Source organism: Trichoplusia ni, chromosome 13, assembly GCF_003590095.1.
Source record: "Trichoplusia ni isolate ovarian cell line Hi5 chromosome 13, tn1, whole genome shotgun sequence".
Taxonomy (NCBI): domain Eukaryota; kingdom Metazoa; phylum Arthropoda; class Insecta; order Lepidoptera; family Noctuidae; genus Trichoplusia; species Trichoplusia ni.
The window spans coordinates 8,971,960-8,992,651 of record NC_039490.1 but is presented as its reverse complement, the minus strand read 5'-3'; the positions used below and the strand labels follow the sequence as shown (position 1 = coordinate 8,992,651).

At 35.7% G+C, this 20,692-nt stretch overlaps 1 protein-coding gene across 5 annotated transcripts in view; it reads right to left on the bottom strand.

The window, feature by feature from the left end:
- LOC113499982 (talin-1) overlaps positions 1-18,696 on the bottom strand; it is a 109,028-nt gene extending 90,332 nt beyond the window's left edge. For 2 of the 5 annotated variants that reach the window (XM_026880615.1, XM_026880616.1), the window contains exon 1: positions 17,919-18,696. The gene's annotated coding sequence lies outside the window, so the exon portion shown is untranslated. The remainder of the gene's footprint in view (positions 1-17,918) is intronic. The other 3 variants (XM_026880612.1, XM_026880614.1, XM_026880617.1) reach the window with 3 other exon arrangements.
- Positions 18,697-20,692: the final 1,996 nt, after the last annotated feature.

Sequence of the window (20,692 nt, the reverse complement as noted above, 5' to 3'; positions counted from 1 at the left end):
AATCAATTGATTCAGTCAAAACAAACTAACAAATCTCTCCAAAGTGACCATCACCCTATTTGTTTACCATCGCGTCCTAATTCAATGTACGCCGCTCCGCACGTGCCTCTCATCTGCGCCGGCGCAGGCACGCGCCATCACGATGCTACAAATTACTGTACACTTGGATAGATTTTGACAAACGCCATGTCGTTTGCACTGTGTTGTTTATTAAAGCTAAGCTGTTAGCCCTGAGTGTCATAATATAATTATTAATTAAATGCTTTGGGGGTGTTCTTGTCTAAGCTATTTTAAAATAGGTTTTACGTACTTTAGAACTTAATTCAGCTGAAATCTGTGTTATTACATGAAGCGAATTCCTATTATACTGAACAAAAAATCATATTGTTATACCATAATTGTATTCATTTAGTGACGGCTAAGGTTCCAAAGATAATCAAATAATGTTCGACTCAAAAAGAGTGTGAACTTACACACGCAGACTATGTTCATTCATTCACAAATCTCGTGTCAAAGTTTTCTAAAATATTTCCGTTTTTGTAGTCAAGTCAGTTTTCAAATATTTTTGAGTTGTTTATTTAGGACTAAATTGTGAAGTTTATTTTGGATAATAACGATTCCAACAACCACTAACATTTGTTATAATGACATCCAATGATCTCAATGCCTCAATACTAATATGGTCCAACAAAGTTTAAACATTACCCTTCTTTTGAATAGTCGGCTAAAAAACAAACCAGGTAACTGCATCTATCTGATAAGCACGTGTTACATGTTGAGTAACGGAGCGTGCGCGGCCGGCATGCGCGGGCGCAGCACGTGTCAACAATAGCAGCTCTGTTTGTTGTGCCACCCGCAGTTGTTGCTAGGCGGTAATAGATGGCAGCACGTGTTGTAAGTGCAGGTGATGTTAAAGTGAAATACTTTATGTGATAGACAGGTGAAGCATTCATATATTGAACACCTTTTTTTTCGATTCTGGATTTGACTATCAAAAGTTTCAGTGTAACTATGTTTCTACATCGGCGATTAACATTATTATTCATTTAATTTCACTAGATAATTTTTCTATATTTAAGTAAATTAATATATCAAAATCTAAAATTCTCAAAGTTAGGTAACAGTTTTCAAACATAGCTTTTATATATATATATATTAATAACATGAACATTTAAGCATTACGCAACGACCAAGAACATAAGACACCCAAACCAACAATAGCTGTCATTCAAAACTGTTATTTATGTATTGAATGGGCAAGAAACTCCATAATTGTCCTTTGTAAAGTTATAAAAGGTATCGATATGGTGTAGGGAAACTATAGAAAGGACTGTTACTAACCGCCTACATGTAACTTACTAGCTGTTGCCCGTGACCTCGGCCGCGTAATTATAAAGATATGGGACAGGAATTTCAAAAATTGATTGTTTTAGTGTGTGCTAAAACAAACAATTTTTGAAATTACTTTTCCCGTTTTTGTAACATATTCTAAACCTGCTCTGCTCTTATCAATCGTAGTGTGATTGCATATATTCTTTAATATCCTAAATAAATGGTCTTTTTTTCTGTAACTGGAGTTAAAAGAAACGGAAAACTGTTACTAAGGCACTGCTATACCTCATCCGTCCCTAGGTTGTACCTCAAGAACCGTGATAGCTGGACTGTTAAAATTTTCTCAAATGGTGAATTTTCTTTGCTTATAAACATAGAGGTAAGGGTTGATATGGTCATCATTTAATGGTTGTCAATTTATTTTTGGCTAATATTTTTCGCTCTTGCCTTTTTGTATATAAACCTTAATATCGCGTGTTTGACTGGCACTTGACTGGCATTCTTTCTTTAATTAGTGTCACACCATTTTCTCATAATCTTGCTTCAATATTAGCACATATTTAAGGACGAATTGCATCAGGGAAGCTGCAAGCTGGCCGCTGGGTTTATCAGCCTCGTAAACGTTCCGGTAACCCACATTACAGCGGTGTGGCAACATCTAGTTACCGAAATAGCCGCGTTAAACCGTGGCGCTAGTGTCGCACGGACTAGATTCCAGTTTTGTATACAGGATATAAGATGCAAGAGGCAAACGTTTTAGTTAAGATTTTATATTTTGTTAAATACGCGGAGCGCACTTGGAGGTCAGAAAGAGGTCTGGAAGAGAAATGGGGGAGGCATTTTCCTCGCAGTGGGATCTAAAACAGGCTATATAAAGAAAAAGACTTCAGTCATATCAATTGAGTTGGAAAAAAATCGCCTTGCTGTTAAACAAAATATACGCATTTCAATTTTATTAAAATCGGTCAAGGCTTTTTGGAGGAATATGGTAACTAACATTGTGACATAGGAATTTTATATGTAAGATAGTAACTTTTAGATGCCAATTATTAATATAACCACCAGATGACAACGAAATCGGAGTGGGCAGAGTGGGCAGACTGCCCACGTCATATAAAGGTCACAGGGCTATGCAACAGAGAAAGTTGAATGAAACCCGTGGGTATAGGCTGTGTAGCCCCATTACATGGTGGGTTGTATTCATGGCTGTCTTGGTAATGTTGTGGGTTCGACTACCAGTCTTTGATGGTATAATGCTGATGCCTAACAAAAACTATCTATCTAAGAGCACTTGGAATGCTAAATCGAATCTACCAAAATTAAATTAAGTGATGATATTAATAAAGAACATACCAATATTATGCCATCCTTGCAGTTGTTCAATCGTATTTGTAAACACCTAACAGCAATGATCATGACAACATCATTTATAATCAGGAGATAAGCCATGATCTGGCTATCGTTATAATAATTTTATGTTAGCCTCAAAAGCTCCACAGCCACATCACCACATAATTGCAAAAAGATTATATATGACGTCACACACTCGAAATCTCCTTATAAGTACGAAACAAAAATGGCAACGAATTAACGCAACGATGTCGTAAGCGCTTGCGCAACTCAACGATTACAGAATGCTTGGAGCGGGAAAATGGCTTACAAATATAAGGATAAAGTTTGTAGTATACGGTTCATTCATTGTTCTTTGGATTTAGGTAGCGTATTTCCCTATTGTGTATGTTTTCATTCATGGCGTTATTAACATTGATTGAATTCGGATCAATGTTTTTTAAGGACAAAAACTTACGACCATCTTCAAATCACTACTGAGCTGAACTTGATATGAGATAAAATTACAGCTATTTGACGTTTAAATGAAAAAAGAATCAATAAAATCAATCCGAAGTAACATAAAAAAGAGAGATACCGAATAATTGGGAACTCCCTTTTTTAAATCGCTTTAAATCAACATTTTGTGAACAATATACACATCTATATTCATCAGTGGAGTTTAGGATAGTCCAGGAAGAAAACGAATCCTAGAAATACAACGAAACAGTAATTGCACGAGCACCTAGCAACACCTTACAAGATTAACTTTAACTCATACAGAAAAGAAAGACTGATCAGCACACTGGTTCGTACAGTTTGGCAATACCACATCCCAAACTATAACATCCCAGAATTTCCAATCATGAACTAAATAAAACACAAGAGCATCACACGTCTGCCTCATCAAGGAATACCAGTCCGCTATAAACAGGTCTGACGCGATCCAATTCTCGCGAGTCTGACTCGATTGATGACGTCACCGCGTTATGAATGACCGTGACGTATGCTAAATGTGTTCGTTACTACTGCGAGCAGAAATACGATGGGAGTGTTTTGTTTTTTCATTTGAAGTAGGTAATTATAGATCTTTGTATAATTTTTTAAAGTTGAGATTGTTGCAGTTGTGGACTTAAGGAGGTCCAACTGGTCAGTGTAAATGTGTAATCTCGGTGCAATTGATAACCTTGCCAAATCTTAGAGGTCAGATAAATAGATAGGTGGACGATTTAAGTATATTACATTCGCAGTATCGGCAGTATGCGATAAGACTGGAGTAATTTGAGAAAATACAATAAATAAAAGAAGACTAAATAAATAACCGAGTGATAGAGCTCACCAAATAAACACCAATCCCGCTATGCGCGGACGCATCGCGCTCCCTGCGTAGGGTAAGTGCTTATGAGATCCACGAAGGCTTGTCCTAAAAATAAATCCTAATGTCCTAATTTCCTTGACAGTATCAGGTTCTACCGGACAATTTCCCATTGCCATTTTCATCCATACTCAACGTTTTCACTAAGTGGAAGTTGGAAAGTTTATATCAAGCATTATATGATTACTAAATTAGTCGGTGACCATGCCCTCATTAAAATAAAACAGTGGTGCAATGTTTTCAACTGTAACACGTTCATCCGAATTCAGGGAATTGAGATGACATCATGAAAACAATTCTACATTACCTCAGGATTTTATAACAACTATTTTGAATAGGTAAAAGCTTCCCAAACAAGCCTTGCTAATGGATAGTACCTTAGGAAAATGCAGAACACAGAGCTTATCTATAACTGCATATACGACAACTTTCGTGACGGCCTACGTGTAGCCGGAGCCAGCTTGTGTTCTTAATCACGAGATGCCACCAACACCAAAGAAATAAATGTAACACTTGGTGATTAAAAATATTTTAACTATCATCGTTGATCAAAGCTTTTTACATAGAATTCAGCCTCATATCCTGACAAAGTGGACCTCAACGTTTACCAAACAGGCTGGTTCCATGTGGCCCAGAAAAGAGAGTCGTGGAAGGATTTGTGGGAGGCCTTTGCCCAGCAGTGGGACGCAGTAGGCTAGGAAAAAAAAACCAGACATCTTTCTGGTTCAACTAAACAGGAGTTGACCTTAAACAATAATGAGTAAACGTTCTGATTACAAGCCCCTGACGTCATTCGTGTATTATTTCACCTTAAAAGCGTTTCAAACGAACCGCTTCTAGGTCAATGCCAAAACGACTTTAGTTACAAGGAAAAAACAAGACAAACATTTTAAATGCTAAAATAAAACACTATGTTTTGCGGTTACATAAAATACAGACAGTCATCGTATTTACGCTAAGCTACAAGTACTGTTGTCTTTTTGCTTTTTCCGCCTATTATTGTCAGGTGAAGTCGCCAGAGCTAGGGGTACAGCTTTGATAGATTTGTCCACAAAACATGTGTAACCCACCAAAGTGCTTCTTCATTCCTTTCACCCGAGTCTAAGCGTGCAAACTGCTGTCATCGGCGAAGACCCCAGGCCAATTCTAACTACATCAACCTATGGTACTTTAATTATCTATCCCAGCGTAGCCCAATTACACAAAGCAATTTTACCTAGCCCACTATAAGAAAAAACTCTTAAAAACCTCCATCCTGCACGACCTCTTTCGAAAACAGTTGCTTTGAATATTAACAAATGATAAAAACAAGCGAACATTGAACGACTAGTTTAATACATTAGTCATACTATATAGGATAAGGTCAGGTCACCGATAAGAGCTACATTTATGTACTATTTAAGTTTGCACGTTGTCGTGATACGAGACCATGTAAGATACATTTTAACACTGGCCTGTGATGTAAGCTTTTCAAACGAGACTTGTAAAAGCGAGAGAAGAAATACTATGCTGCGTCCTGCTTTCACAATTCTGCCAGCTCTGATATAGAAGCTAATATTTTTTCATAAGCACTAGGGGATTTTATCCTTGTGTCTGACACCCAGACTCAGGACAAGCTTTCGTGGATCACAAAAATGCGTCCTACGCGGGTTCAACCCCACCTCTAAATAGGGATAATGATTCCAGTTAATTATCAAGAGAAAAACCGCCTGAAACTCAATAATACGATGGTTATTAGATTAGTCATAGGTTAATCAGAATCGACGGAAACGGGAAGTATTTGTATTAGACGTGATTAGCTGATCATGAGTCATCGCCAATCAAATGATTCGACATCACTCTGGACCGACCGTATGGTAAAAACCCATATTTTTGTACCGTTATGGTAGATAGAACTAAAATAAAAACTGTACAACTGCTACTGTTTTTTCTAAGGTTGCTATACTGGTAAGTTGGTACGTTTTATTAATGGTCACCCATCCAAAGACCAATCGCGGTAAGGGTTTTTAGCCTACACGATCAGTTAAACAACGTCATACAATAATGAATGTTCCTTAAATCAATTAGCAGTCGATAATTCTATCCGTGACCATTTTATAAAACAGTATATTTCTCGTCTGTGTTCGGACCTCTGTCACAAACAATCTAAAATAGGACCTCTTCCGACCTTATTTAGTCACAAGGAACTTATCACAGCACATTCTTGGAATATACATACTATTCAGAACAACACATGCAATTAAAGACTTTGAATCTCAAGGCATTGAGTTTAAAATAGCTTGAGACAAAAAAAGCGTAGCGCTGTGTTTTATACTTTTGTATTGTACTTGATATGTTTTGTATTATTTATGTTTTGTACTTGATAGATTGCTTGAGATACAGTTAAATAAACATCTTCAAATACATGACAATCAGTTTGGGTTTAGGCCCAAACTCTCAACCGAATGTGCAATTATGTGTCTCAAGCAAACTGTCAGATATTATACAGATCGGGGAACGCCAATATATGCTGTTTTTTAGACCTTTCTAAGTTTTGACTGGTTCTAGAATACTCTGGAAAAGTTAAAAGGAGAATACGCCTCAGAAGTCATAAATATCTTTAGGTATGGAAACCAGGTCAACAATGTAAGGTGGCAGGGCAACTGTCTGATTCGTATAAAATGGAGTGTGGTGTGAGGCAGGGAGGGTTGACCTCTCCTGTACTCTTTAATTTATATATTAATGCACTGATTGTCACGCTCAGCAACGAACATGTCGGATGCCATATTGATGACGTATGCGTCAATAATCTCAGCTATGCTGACGATATGGTGCTGTTGAGCGCCTCAGTCTGTGGTCTAAGGAGGCTGCTTTGTTTATGTGAGGGGTATGCACAAACCCATGGACTTAAATATAATGAAAAAAAGAGCCAGGTTATGGTCTTTAAATCCGGAACTAAATATCCCACCAATATTCCCCCGCTAAAAATAAATGGAACCTCCTTAGAAAGAGTAGATAGTTTTAAATACCTAGGTCATGTGGTTGCCTCAGATTTACGTGACGACATGGACATGGAACGGGAACGAAGGGCTTTATCGGTAAGAGCTAATATGGTATCTCGTAGGTTTGTACGTTGCTCCACTGGTGCTAAAACAACCTTGTTTAGAGCGTATTGCACAACATTCTACACGTGCAGCCTATGGATTACATATACTCGAAGATCGTACGAATCCCTTCGGATCCAGTATAATAATGCGTTCAGGATGCTGTTGGGTTGCCGCGTTATTGTAGTGCCTCCGGCATGTTCGCGGACGCGCATGTTGACGGTTTTAGCGCGATAATGCGAAAACGCATCGCTTCAATGGTCAGCAGAGTACCGCCAGCACCAACAGCATCCTGAACATGATAGCTTATAGGTAATTCCCGTACATGAATAATGTTATAAGACTTCATGTCTATTATTTTTTTGTTTTTTTATATGTTTATTTGATTTGATTACTATATTTTCATGTTTAAAAGTGGATTATTTTTTTTTATTATTATTTATTATGTCTTAAGTCCGGACATAAGGTGAAATTGGCAGTAGTAATATCTATGAATACTTGAATAATAATTGTTTTGATGTCAAACAGCTGTCCGTTCGTAGTTTACGTAATGTTAGAATAGAAAAAAAATAACAAAACATCGAATCTGGCCCTGAGAAGCTGTGCTAGTGTTGTTGAATGAAGTTAAATAAAATTTTGTGAAAAGATAGTTAAATTACTTTTTCTGACCATACTGGGGATTCTACGGGAGATGATAAAGACCAAGTTTGAAAGGTAAAGGTGTAGGTATATTTGGTACGTTATCACGCTGAAACTCCTGGACCAATTTTAGTAACACTTGCTTAAGGATCAGACACCTTATATACTAAGAATAATCTCGGCAACTGCTTGTTATACATGTATTTAAACAGATTACACAGGCAATGACAGAATAGCCAAAAAAAGGAGCTAGCAGAAAGTTTTACTTTGAAATATTATATTTATAATATTATATTTCTTTCCATCCAACCATTTAACAATCTACCTCTAGCACAGAATAGACCCTGAGACCTAAAAGAAAGCCAGAATTTTCAAATTCAATACCGTCCATTGGACTTCGACACCCAATTATTACCATCAGCCAGCACAATCCTCATCCCAATAACATTTGAGACGTCATCCTCTCTTTCTATAATTATTAATGATGCCAGTGTACTCAGATATGATAAACCAGTATTCTGCCACTAGATGACAGATATACAGAATTTCACGTGGCGCTGACTCACTCGGAGGCTCCCTTACAGCTATGAGTTCATCTTTGGCGCTCTGCCAGCATTTGGGCAAACGTTTGATCAAATATTTGTTTCGCTTTTGGGATCAAAAGATGGTTATAATATGCAAGGAGTGTTTGAGACTAAGCAAATTGTGGCGCCGTCGTTTAGAAGTGCTTTCTTCTGGGTAAGCAAGATAGATTTTTGTTCTATTGTATGCCCTTAGATATATTTTTGCATGAGTATCTACTTGTGTGTTGGCAAAGAGGCGAACAACCTATAAAATAAACACTCTTACCAATTTAGAATAGCTGTCATCTTTCATCCACGTCCGAACATAAAAAGTACACCGTATTACGACGAAGATAAGATTGTGCAATACCCACGTGGTGCAAACCCTCGCTGTATAATTTAGAGACAAAATTGATGAATTTAAAAACCCCTACGGTAGAAACTTTCACCCACAACTTGTCTAAGATCACTCGCACATAATTCGCCTTCATTGCAAAACAAACGAAATCGTAATCGCTCAATCCTTTCGGGAGCCATGATGCCACAGATAGACCCGTCAAAAAATATAGCTCACCTATTTTTGCGGCGGTAAAATGGGCTTTTTATTAAGCTTAGACATGCATATCGTCAACCAATAAACTTTATTTGATACATGTGCGTCAATTAGTGTATCCTAAGTAGCCCTACAGCTTTCAGATGAACGCTTGGGGCATGCGTCATGCGTGCATGCAAGCTGTCAACTCTTAACGCCATCGAAATGGTCTTATTTTGATAGTTGAACTTATTCCCACACTGATGCTCTTTGAAGAATACTTAACAATGTATCATTAGGAATTAATTATACTGATATTTTTGGTTCTTCGGAAAGTCATTAAAATGTTGACAACCTGTCTTACTATGAGATACATAACGTCTAAGTGTAAAATAAGTTGGTGATCAGGGTTGTAATCGATTCAGGTATTTGCAGTATCAGCGGATACAGATATTCGAAACCACCCGATTGTAAAAGTCAGATAACCAGTGTCTTCCTATTTACAACAAGATAGCCAATTGAATCCGATTAAAAAAACAATCCGACATAGTTTGGAAATAGGCTAAGCAGAGAACAGGAGCACTTTAGGTATTGCCTGAATAAAACTTACGATTTTTACACTAATGCACGACACGACAAGTTTCGTTAAATTGACAATATTATAACTATGAATAAAAACAATACACACGAACATCCAGACAGACTAAATATTTACAAGACAAACATACAAATATTTATTATTTAATACAAACACGTTGAGAACGGAGTTACATCGCAGCTGATTGAAGTTTAGATAGTACTATGACTGACGACCTTCACCTAGAAACTTTAGAAAGATTCGATCTAGAATATCTAGGCAAAAGGTTGAGACTGATTTGAGCACTAGTTTTAATAATAAATGCCCATGTTTGGTTTCAATTTGTTGTTTTTGTCAGGGCTGACTTGGGGGTACAGTATTGACGTGTTGCGGGTTCGATCCCTGAGCAGGACGAGCATTTGTATGATCCATGAATGCTTGTTCTGAATCTGGGTGTCTTTGTGCATGTGACTTGAGTGTTTTTGTAAACCACCGCGACACAAGAATCGAATTCCTTAGTGTATAAGACATTCTGAATAGCCGTATTCATTCGCCAAGTTAATTAAAAAAAAAACATAACATAAAATTGAGATGATGCAGTAACTGAAATTCTCGTATGACGTCTCTTATCATCACACTCTTTACGGAGAAGTGACGTTCCTAGACCCCACTTACTATGTTAGAACATTTGTTTGCTGATTAAACAAAATTAAAAGTACGTGTATCTATCTGTTATTGTAACCAATTTCCCTATTAACAAGTAGTTCTTCTACGTTAGCATAATATACCTTGTAATTCTTAGTACGCAGGGCACACCCTGGCCAGTCAACCTTGCTGGCATCCTTGACTTGCCATTACAGGGGATTGGCTAGCTGATGGTAGGTACCACAGCCGGCGTTAAAAACAATAAGAAAGGATCGGTTTCTATGATTGTATACTTTTAAGATACTAGGTACACTAAAAAGGTGTAAGTAGGTTCAATTGAGAGTAGCATAGTGGATTTCGCAGATGTCTTTACCGTCGATTGCGAATTTGGTTAGTTATTAAGGATATAGGTAAGGTACCAACAAGGTATTACTTAAATATCTATTCTTAGCATTAAATACAGTCTAAAAACTGACTTCTATGTAGCTCTTGGATTAACTTGACCTAGAAACTATTAATACAAGACTACAAACGTTTCATTGCCGGCAAAAACCTCTTCCCAATTAGAGAAAGTATGAGAATTAACAAATTTAAAAAGAAACAGTAAAAAAACGTAATCATAAAAACCTTTCTTAAACGAATCCAACACCTTTGCCACCTTTTACTGACATAAACATCACAACATTAAAATGAAATTGACTACCAACAGTACCAGCTCAATTTTTCAATTCCACATCTCGAAGCAGCTCATATTCGGAGTGACATCAGACATCGATTTAGTGGACACGCCGGCAACTAGGCTGACACAATTACTGGCACGCGTCGACTTATGACACGTTTTATTTGTGTTCATACTATTCGATTTAGATACCATTAAGGGTCTTTTGGTTTGTTGTGGAATGTTCGATTCAATATTGTTAAGTGACTTTTCGTACACGGTTAAATACATATTTATGGTTACCCAAAATAGTGGCATGTTATTTTGTGACTATGGTAAATACTTTTGCAACTTGGAGGAGGCTTATGACCAGCAGTGGACCGCTTAGACTGAAATCTGATGGGAACTGTTTAGCCACGTTTCATTCTATGCTAGTTTCACCCTAAGCCAGATGACGAAATTATATTTAGATGGATGAGGTTATCGACACGTCAAGTCATATCGCAGTAGTATTTAATAATCGTGACAGAGCCGTAGAGCTTAGCCAGTCTAACTAAGGAGTATCATGTTGCCCAGGTAACTGGGTTGAGGAGGTCAGATAGGCAGTCGCTTTTTGTAAAACACTGGAACTTAGCTGAATCCGGTTAGACTGGAAGCCGACCCCAACGTAGTTGGGAAAAGGCTAGGATGATGATGCCAGAGCCGTAGCGGCATCTCTCGTAGACAGTTGGAATAGAGATGATGGAAAACCGTCTAACAGACCGTCTGGATACATATTCGTTACAGAAGTGTTTTGAAAACATTAATATTGGCATACGGAAAGTAATTCACACTACACAATATTTTTCCTTCAGAAATCGCATTTTATCCATTTGTATACAACCAACGTGATAACGTAAAATCTTGTTCGTTCATTCGCTCTCAGCTGTTACGAAACCAACTTCCTGTGACTATATTTATGCGTCCTATTTAATATACAACAATTGAGCTATTTCTATACTTTACCTGCTACTTTGTAAATTATTATTTGAATTTTACGTGGCCGATTGGTAAGATCAGGTTGTAAAAAAGGTTGGATGACTAATTGAATTCTGGTTAAACTGTGTCTTGATATAGAACAGTTTTAACACATCCTTTCTTTAAGTTTACTAGAAACTATCTTTGTCTAGAATTTGGACCATTATACGGTTGCATTCATCATGTGTATCCAAGGATGGATGATCATTTGCAAGCATGTTAAGGTGTTACTTTCCTTTGGAGAGTACGACGAAGTACAAGCATATTGAGATGCTTCCGTACTTGGTAGACAATCACACTGTTAGGCATCCTCTTACGAAATTTGTCTTTTAAAACGAGGTACTTAGTAGCCTAATCTGAATAAATGAGTTATGACTTTAATTTTGATTGAAAGGCCTCTTGGTTTATCAAAAATCTTTGGAGTATTATGACGTGCTGTAGGTAAAGTTGACTATTAGAATCGTTGCATGCATTGATAAGTTAGTCGTGTTGAATACCAAGTATTAATTTATAACTCACAAATTACTGACACTGGGCATACAACCCCAGTCCCTTTTTATTCTACAGATCAGACAAATAGAGCCGTTCGTATTTCGTCCAAATTACATTTCCAAGCTCTCGACATCAGCATTCTGTAAATACTCGGAACCTCGGCAACAGCTATTTTTGGCAAGATACTCTCGATGAGATAAATTTATCTTGATATGAGGTCATTGACTTTGATAACGGTCATCGCTCGAAACAAATAAATGCATGCTTGTATAATCCTTTCATACATACAATTGTACTTTATAGTGATGAAACAGTAAGACATTTTACTAGAGAGTCTTTCCTTTTTTTCGTCCATAGGGCCACGGCTTTTAGACAAGGTACATATCTCCGAACAGTAAAGGTGATAACTGAAATGTATTAAACTGACAAGTCAGTCACGTCACTTGTAGAAAAGGCATGTTATTCTTAAAGGGCAAATCTGGAACCCTATCTACTAAGGCTACACTGACCCTCCCTCTGTCTGTCCGTCTGACCGTCACCGGGCTGATTGTCATGAACCTAGCTGAATAGACGGAATTTTAACAGATGATGTATTTCTGCTGCTATTACAAATAAAGATCAACTGATCTGTGTCCAAATCGCACTTAACCGGTATTTTTCTAATGAGAAGGACATCGTTTAGGTCTTTCAGTGAGCCTACCAATAACAGTTCAAGTGGAGACTGTGGAAATTCTGGACGCAAGACAACACACTGCACGGCTTAAATCTAGTAGAGCTGCAGTAGGCCATATAAGACGAATTTTGATATCAAAATGCTTTTATTGAAGGGAGGTTATTCTTCATAGGAAAGACATTTTGGAACCGCGTAACTAGAGTCTGTACACACTGCTACAACGTATACTAGCGTACCAGCCTATTTGATAAACTTCTGATATTGTAGCACTTTTTAAACGTCAAAGAATCACATGATATAGGCAGCACCCCCTAACCTACCCTTACAGGTGTACAGACAAACAGGGTAAAACTAGTCTGTCCTAGGTACCTAACGCCCCACTTCGAAGCGTCAATGAGTGTCACTTCAAATAGTTTTAAAGGCGCTGCTTTCATTAGTACGGCTTCCCCTATAGCATTACCGTATACTTTCTTACTTACGACTGGAGGCCGTTGGTAAGTTATAAACAGTGTTATTGTATTTTATTGTAAGGAATATCAGTAGTTTAAATGTATAAGGTCTGGGTTTCAAGAAAATAATATTTTTACAAGAATTTTTACTTTATGTTGACTCGAAAAATCAATACGCCTAATCGATTTGTAGTACTTTTGAATCGTTTCGCGAGAGGTGTAATGGTTAATAGAGGGCGTAAGATTGTGAAAAGATAGCTCGCTACGCCCAGGAGAAATTCGCTGTTATGCATTTATGTGGTAAATAATTCTTAACATATTGGTATTCTCCGTGCAGATAAATTAAACGATTATAAAGACCAGCGATTTAATTAAATATCGATAGAGAATTCTGCCAATTAATTACAAGAAAGGATGGAGTCGTCCTTTATCAATTCTTTAAAGATTTGCCTGGTCCACAGCAGTACTTATCAAACTATAGTACTTACACATTTAGATAAATGGAAATTTCAAAACCTTTTTAAAATGTCTCAGTCTCTATTTTAAGCCTTCAAATTTCAGAGTTAGCACGATAATAGTAACAATCATTTATTTTCTAATGCTTAAGTAAAAACATATATTTTATGCCCAGTCATGTGCCTTACGCGAGAAAAGCCGCGAGGCGGTCCTAGTCGGTATAGGCGCCAATTTGACGATGCCGCAATGCGCATTTTTTATACGAGACCACAGATAACCAAAGAGGAGGGTGATAAATTAAAAAGTAAGTGAAATAAATAAATAAATTGAAAAGTAGGTACACTTTATAAGTTACTGAACTGATTTTAATAATGCTTATAAAGATTAACCTTCCTAATTAATGTATTGTATGGTAATTTCGTAAATCGTATTTTGTTTAATTGATAAAATGCTTGTTTCTATAAACAAAGTAAGGAAAATATATTATTTGCATTGATTAAATTAAATGAAGCCGTGGTATACACTACATCAATAATTCCATTATCCTCAAATTATTAATTAAACAAACAGGGAAACGTAAATTGCTGAATGAATTTATCAATAAATTGATTTTCAATTCATTCATGAATGTTAATTATTACTTTTTTATAGAACACATTAATCATTTAACTTGACTATAAGTTATAACATTTTAATGGATAAGAAAGATAAGAAATAAAATACATATAATTCTATTTTCAACCCATATGACAGGATATTAATAAGATAAATCATATTTTTTGTAACATTATGCTATGCCTATTATGAGAAGTTAAAGAGTAAAATGTCATGAGTAAATCTATAATACAAACATTAGTTTTTCTAACAGTAAGTAAGTATTCTATAAATTTAACATACGTAAAGTTAAAAAAATGAAGTTTTGGCTCAAAGTACCGTTACACACTGCTACAACGTATACTAGCGTACCAGCCTATTTGATAAACTTCTGATATTGTAGCACTTTTTAAACGTCAAAGAATCACATGATATAGGCAGCACCCCCTAACCTACCCTTACAGGTGTACAGACAAACAGGGTAAAACTAGTCTGTCCTAGGTACCTAACGCCCCACTTCGAAGCGTCAATGAGTGTCACTTCAAATAGTTTTAAAGGCGCTGCTTTCATTAGTACGGCTTCCCCTATAGCATTACCGTATACTTTCTTACTTACGACTGGAGGCCGTTGGTAAGTTATAAACAGTGTTATTGTATTTTATTGTAAGGAATATCAGTAGTTTAAATGTATAAGGTCTGGGTTTCAAGAAAATAATATTTTTACAAGAATTTTTACTTTATGTTGACTCGAAAAATCAATACGCCTAATCGATTTGTAGTACTTTTGAATCGTTTCGCGAGAGGTGTAATGGTTAATAGAGGGCGTAAGATTGTGAAAAGATAGCTCGCTACGCCCAGGAGAAATTCGCTGTTATGCATTTATGTGGTAAATAATTCTTAACATATTGGTATTCTCCGTGCAGATAAATTAAACGATTATAAAGACCAGCGATTTAATTAAATATCGATAGAGAATTCTGCCAATTAATTACAAGAAAGGATGGAGTCGTCCTTTATCAATTCTTTAAAGATTTGCCTGGTCCACAGCAGTACTTATCAAACTATAGTACTTACACATTTAGATAAATGGAAATTTCAAAACCTTTTTAAAATGTCTCAGTCTCTATTTTAAGCCTTCAAATTTCAGAGTTAGCACGATAATAGTAACAATCATTTATTTTCTAATGCTTAAGTAAAAACATATATTTTATGCCCAGTCATGTGCCTTACGCGAGAAAAGCCGCGAGGCGGTCCTAGTCGGTATAGGCGCCAATTTGACGATGCCGCAATGCGCATTTTTTATACGAGACCACAGATAACCAAAGAGGAGGGTGATAAATTAAAAAGTAAGTGAAATAAATAAATAAATTGAAAAGTAGGTACACTTTATAAGTTACTGAACTGATTTTAATAATGCTTATAAAGATTAACCTTCCTAATTAATGTATTGTATGGTAATTTCGTAAATCGTATTTTGTTTAATTGATAAAATGCTTGTTTCTATAAACAAAGTAAGGAAAATATATTATTTGCATTGATTAAATTAAATGAAGCCGTGGTATACACTACATCAATAATTCCATTATCCTCAAATTATTAATTAAACAAACAGGGAAACGTAAATTGCTGAATGAATTTATCAATAAATTGATTTTCAATTCATTCATGAATGTTAATTATTACTTTTTTATAGAACACATTAATCATTTAACTTGACTATAAGTTATAACATTTTAATGGATAAGAAAGATAAGAAATAAAATACATATAATTCTATTTTCAACCCATATGACAGGATATTAATAAGATAAATCATATTTTTTGTAACATTATGCTATGCCTATTATGAGAAGTTAAAGAGTAAAATGTCATGAGTAAATCTATAATACAAACATTAGTTTTTCTAACAGTAAGTAAGTATTCTATAAATTTAACATACGTAAAGTTAAAAAAATGAAGTTTTGGCTCAAAGTACCGTTACACCATTTTTCTTAAATATTATTCCAATTAAATAAATCTATGAAACCAGACATAAGTACCATATACATTATTTTCAAAATAAAGCAAGTTATAAATCCAGTATTATTTTGCTAGAATCTTTATAATCATATCCTGCGGCAACAGTTCAGTGAACTTTTAATATTTAACTGTATCATAATACACATTAGCATTGATAAGACATAACAAATAGTGTGTTTATTTAAATTAAATAGTTGACAGTATAAATATATGCTTTTTGATTTAAGAAATATTAAGTTCATTTTTAAGAATATTCATGAAATTTAACCTAAGCCCTAAACCTAAAATAAATTCTTGATAGTATTTTATTCATTCATTAATAATATTGTATTTATTTAAATAAATTGTTTGCCTGTTGATCTTGGTCAGCTATGACTAATATTTTTGTATTAATGAATTAGTAATTGACTGACATAATAATGTAAGTCATACTACAGATGAGAACAGGGGAATTATTCATGACTTTTTATCACATTTAATGGAATATTTTATTAAATTCTCATGTTGAACCATAATCTGGCTGAATCTGTTTGTGCTGTTGCCTGAAAAAGTAAAAAGACCATTGACAGGATGTCTAGATTTCAGGTCTTGTTTATGGTCTAGGTTACCTTTACAAAATATAGGTTAATTAGGTTAAGTATGTATTTAAAGAATCTAAATAAAGTTTGTGTAGTGTTTTCATGACGATAGTGTTTCGCTTTTTAGTCTGTTTAGGTCTCCTAAGAATACTAGACAAAGATAGATAGACTAGGTTCAGGTATAGATATGTAGGTTACGTTTTCAGATGCCGATTATTAAACGTAACATTGACAATATTCAAATTCGTTTCAAAGGTAAACGTGTCGTATGCGCGTCCAATGTAGTAGCATCTACTAAAAACAAAGTATTCTTTGGTAAAATCTATTTAAGAAATCTGATGTCACTCTTGGTCATGTAGGCGCCTCAAGCAAGGCCGCAGAATTTACGCAAACTACTACCATTACTAACAATCAAATAAGTATTTTACAACACCCGGACGCCAAGGAAGCTAAGTAATACAGTTCTGTAAGGTACTATCCTAAAATTACAGGCTATTATTCAGGTTAAACACGAAAAATTACAAGTTACTCTATGTCAACAAAGCCTAATGCTGCCAATTTATGCATGTTAGCGTACAAGCCAAATGAATTATTATCAGTTAACAGACGCTATGCCTCCTGTAGAACGAGAATACCAATGGAATTGGGTTACACTAAGCTTCCGATCGATATATTTATACGAAATCCTGAAAGCTCAAGTCACAAGATGGCGGGAATATAACCCGTCCAAATTGAAAACAACCGGCCCAGTAGGAAGTGCACGGATAACGAAGCGACCTAAATTCGGTCGGGTTATACGTCTGATCGGACAGATGTAAGAATTCTTGTTTCCTACAAGTTTTCTGTAAAGTTGGTGATGTTGCGATTATGCTATCAGAAAGTTTGAATAGTTATGTAACTTTTCTTACCGTTTTTGTGCTCCATTAGCGCTTAAAACAACACAAAACACTTATTTTATTACACAAGCACTCACACGCCCATACAGTATGTAACAACATCACGAGTACTACTGCGCCATCTGGTGCGTTCTTGATCTAATGCAGCTATTACCTGTGGCTACGTTCACGGCGGTGTTAATTTAATTTCGTCCGTATAATTAGCGTCGTTAACTTTAAATTATGACTAATTTTCAATAAAACTCGTATTCAATTTAACTATTTCGTTCATATCAATCACATTTGTCGCGTTAAAAGGCACGAGGTAAGCGTAAACGCGGTATGAATTCATGTAACGCGCGCAGTATTGATTTTTGACGCAGCTGATTCACTGGCCAACGTAATAGGACGTCCGATTTCGCGCAATCGAGAACAAAGTTTGACTCATCGTTATTTTTGTTTGATTTTTACGAAGTTTAAACAACTAATACTCTGTTGAGGAGAAACTGTAATAATTTATAAGTGATCGTAAGTATTTGTCGTGTCTTTACCATATTTGGTAAACGGTCAGTACAAGTTGCTACTGCATACTTATCTGCCTACTTAGATCTTGGTTTCATCTTAGGAATTCATTGAATCAAGGTCGGCGTAGGCTTACTCGACTTGTTAGGAAAGCTAATCGATCGATTTATACATGTATATTGTTTGCAACTTCCGCTGAGAGTCGTTCAACACATGTTTTACTATGCCTTACCAAAAGAGATTGGATTTAAAATGTGTTTTAGCAGGCATTTCGCAAAATGAAAGTACAAACTGAATTAACAATTATAAAATAGGTACTATCTGTTGCCACGGTCCCGCTTGCTGCAAGTGAATCGCTACGAGGGCGAGAGGGACAGATGGAGACATGAATATTTTTATTTTCGGTAAGGGCGGAGTAGTTATGCAATAACTTGATTGAGTACAGTCGGCGGAATGAACTCGTGTAAGAAAAATACTTTCTTTAAGATTAAAATTTATGTTAACTAAATTCAAATTAAAAATAAGTTCATTCAACATTATGAATGAGTTACTGTGTACAATGAACTAAAGTGTTTTCTCTGTTTTACTTTGCCTGATTTAATTAAATTGTTATAAAAGTCGACTTTACATTTCCGATTCAAATATACATAGATTCATAAATCAGAAATATGAAACCAACTTACAAATTAATATCCAATGCTACATCACCTACCCTTACTAAACCATTTCTCTAACCACGTGACCAACTGTACCGCTCTCAGCAAGTGAAGATGTAACAATAACAACCAGAGTTAATCGCTCGGGCGGCCGTTAATGGTTAAACTCATTTAAATAATTGTTATTTATAACGAAACGCATTTGTTAACTCAACTGATATCGTTTTGAACAGATGTACTGTAATTAAATGAAAAGATGATTTGAAGACAAGAAAATATACAAGTTTTATAGTTTTTCGTTGACTTATTAAGTTTAGGTAGTCCAAACTGATTGGACTGCAGCGATAGCCGAGTGGTTATCGTCACCGCGTGAAACCCAGTGTGTGTTCGAGCCCAGCGTAGGACAAGCATTTGTGTGATCTACGAAGGCTTGTTCTGAGTCTTATGCATGTGACTTGAATGTTTTTCAAACCCCTCGAGAAACAAGGATCAAATTCCTTAATTCGGGAGTCGTTTGCTTTAAAGAAAGGAAAGAATCTATTGGATTGTCCTCAAAATAATATTATCCTCGAAAAACCTTAATGTCTGGCCAAACTGGCTAGTTTGACGAACTGGCATCTCTCAACCGAGGGAACTTACTGTTGTTAAGTTTCTTACTACATCGTCACATTTGTTAAGAAAACTGTTTATTTTTAAAACCGCCAGTTTTGATTACAAACACAAAAAAGTGACTTTTTTCCTTTTTCTCCCTAAGTAATATATGGTATCTTATTGTCTACTACTTTTTGCTCATAATTCAGTTGGCACACCTAATTGTGCACACACTTGAAAACAGGAGCTTTAATTACAATACGAAATAAAGTAAAATATCCGATCACTGCTTAAAATAAATAACTATTGCCATCAGATAAGTCGCAATGAACTATCCACGAAACAACTGTCCGCGGATGTTCGATCTTATATCACATGTTAGGGAGAGGCTCCCCGTTGTGACTGAAAGTATCTAAAAGAAGGGCTGAGAAATCATAAAATATTGTGTTTTGAACATGAATATGTTTCTTCAACATAGAGGAAAATGTTTTACAGCGCCTGAGAAAAACATCTTAGCAACTCGCGTTTAGAAAAGTTATGAAACTGAGGGACTGATTTTAACAGTTGAAGCATACCACAGACTTCAACTTATAATTATTGAGCCAAACTTGATGACATTTTATGAAAACAAGTTTTTAAAGAACAAAAAAAGTTAAAGATTCAAAGAAATTGATTTATGCAGTCCGAAGATCTGACGTTAAAAATAAGACGTATTGAGAGCCTCCTAGTCTTTTAAATCTAAAAGAATCAAAATTCATTTTTATTTATCCAGGATGCCAAACCCATTAATAAATTTATAATTTTATTTCAGTCTAAAAATACATGATTTTTGGCTCTTGGACAATCTATATAAGCAAGGACACTGAGGATAAAGTTTTCTCATCCCTATACATTTTGATTACGCGACGAGATTATATAAGCGATATGTGTTATACTTTATGTTTAACACACAGATATAGTATTTATACACGTACAATCAAGTCACACGCACAAAGACACCCAGACCCAGGACAAGCATTCGTGGATCACACAAACGCT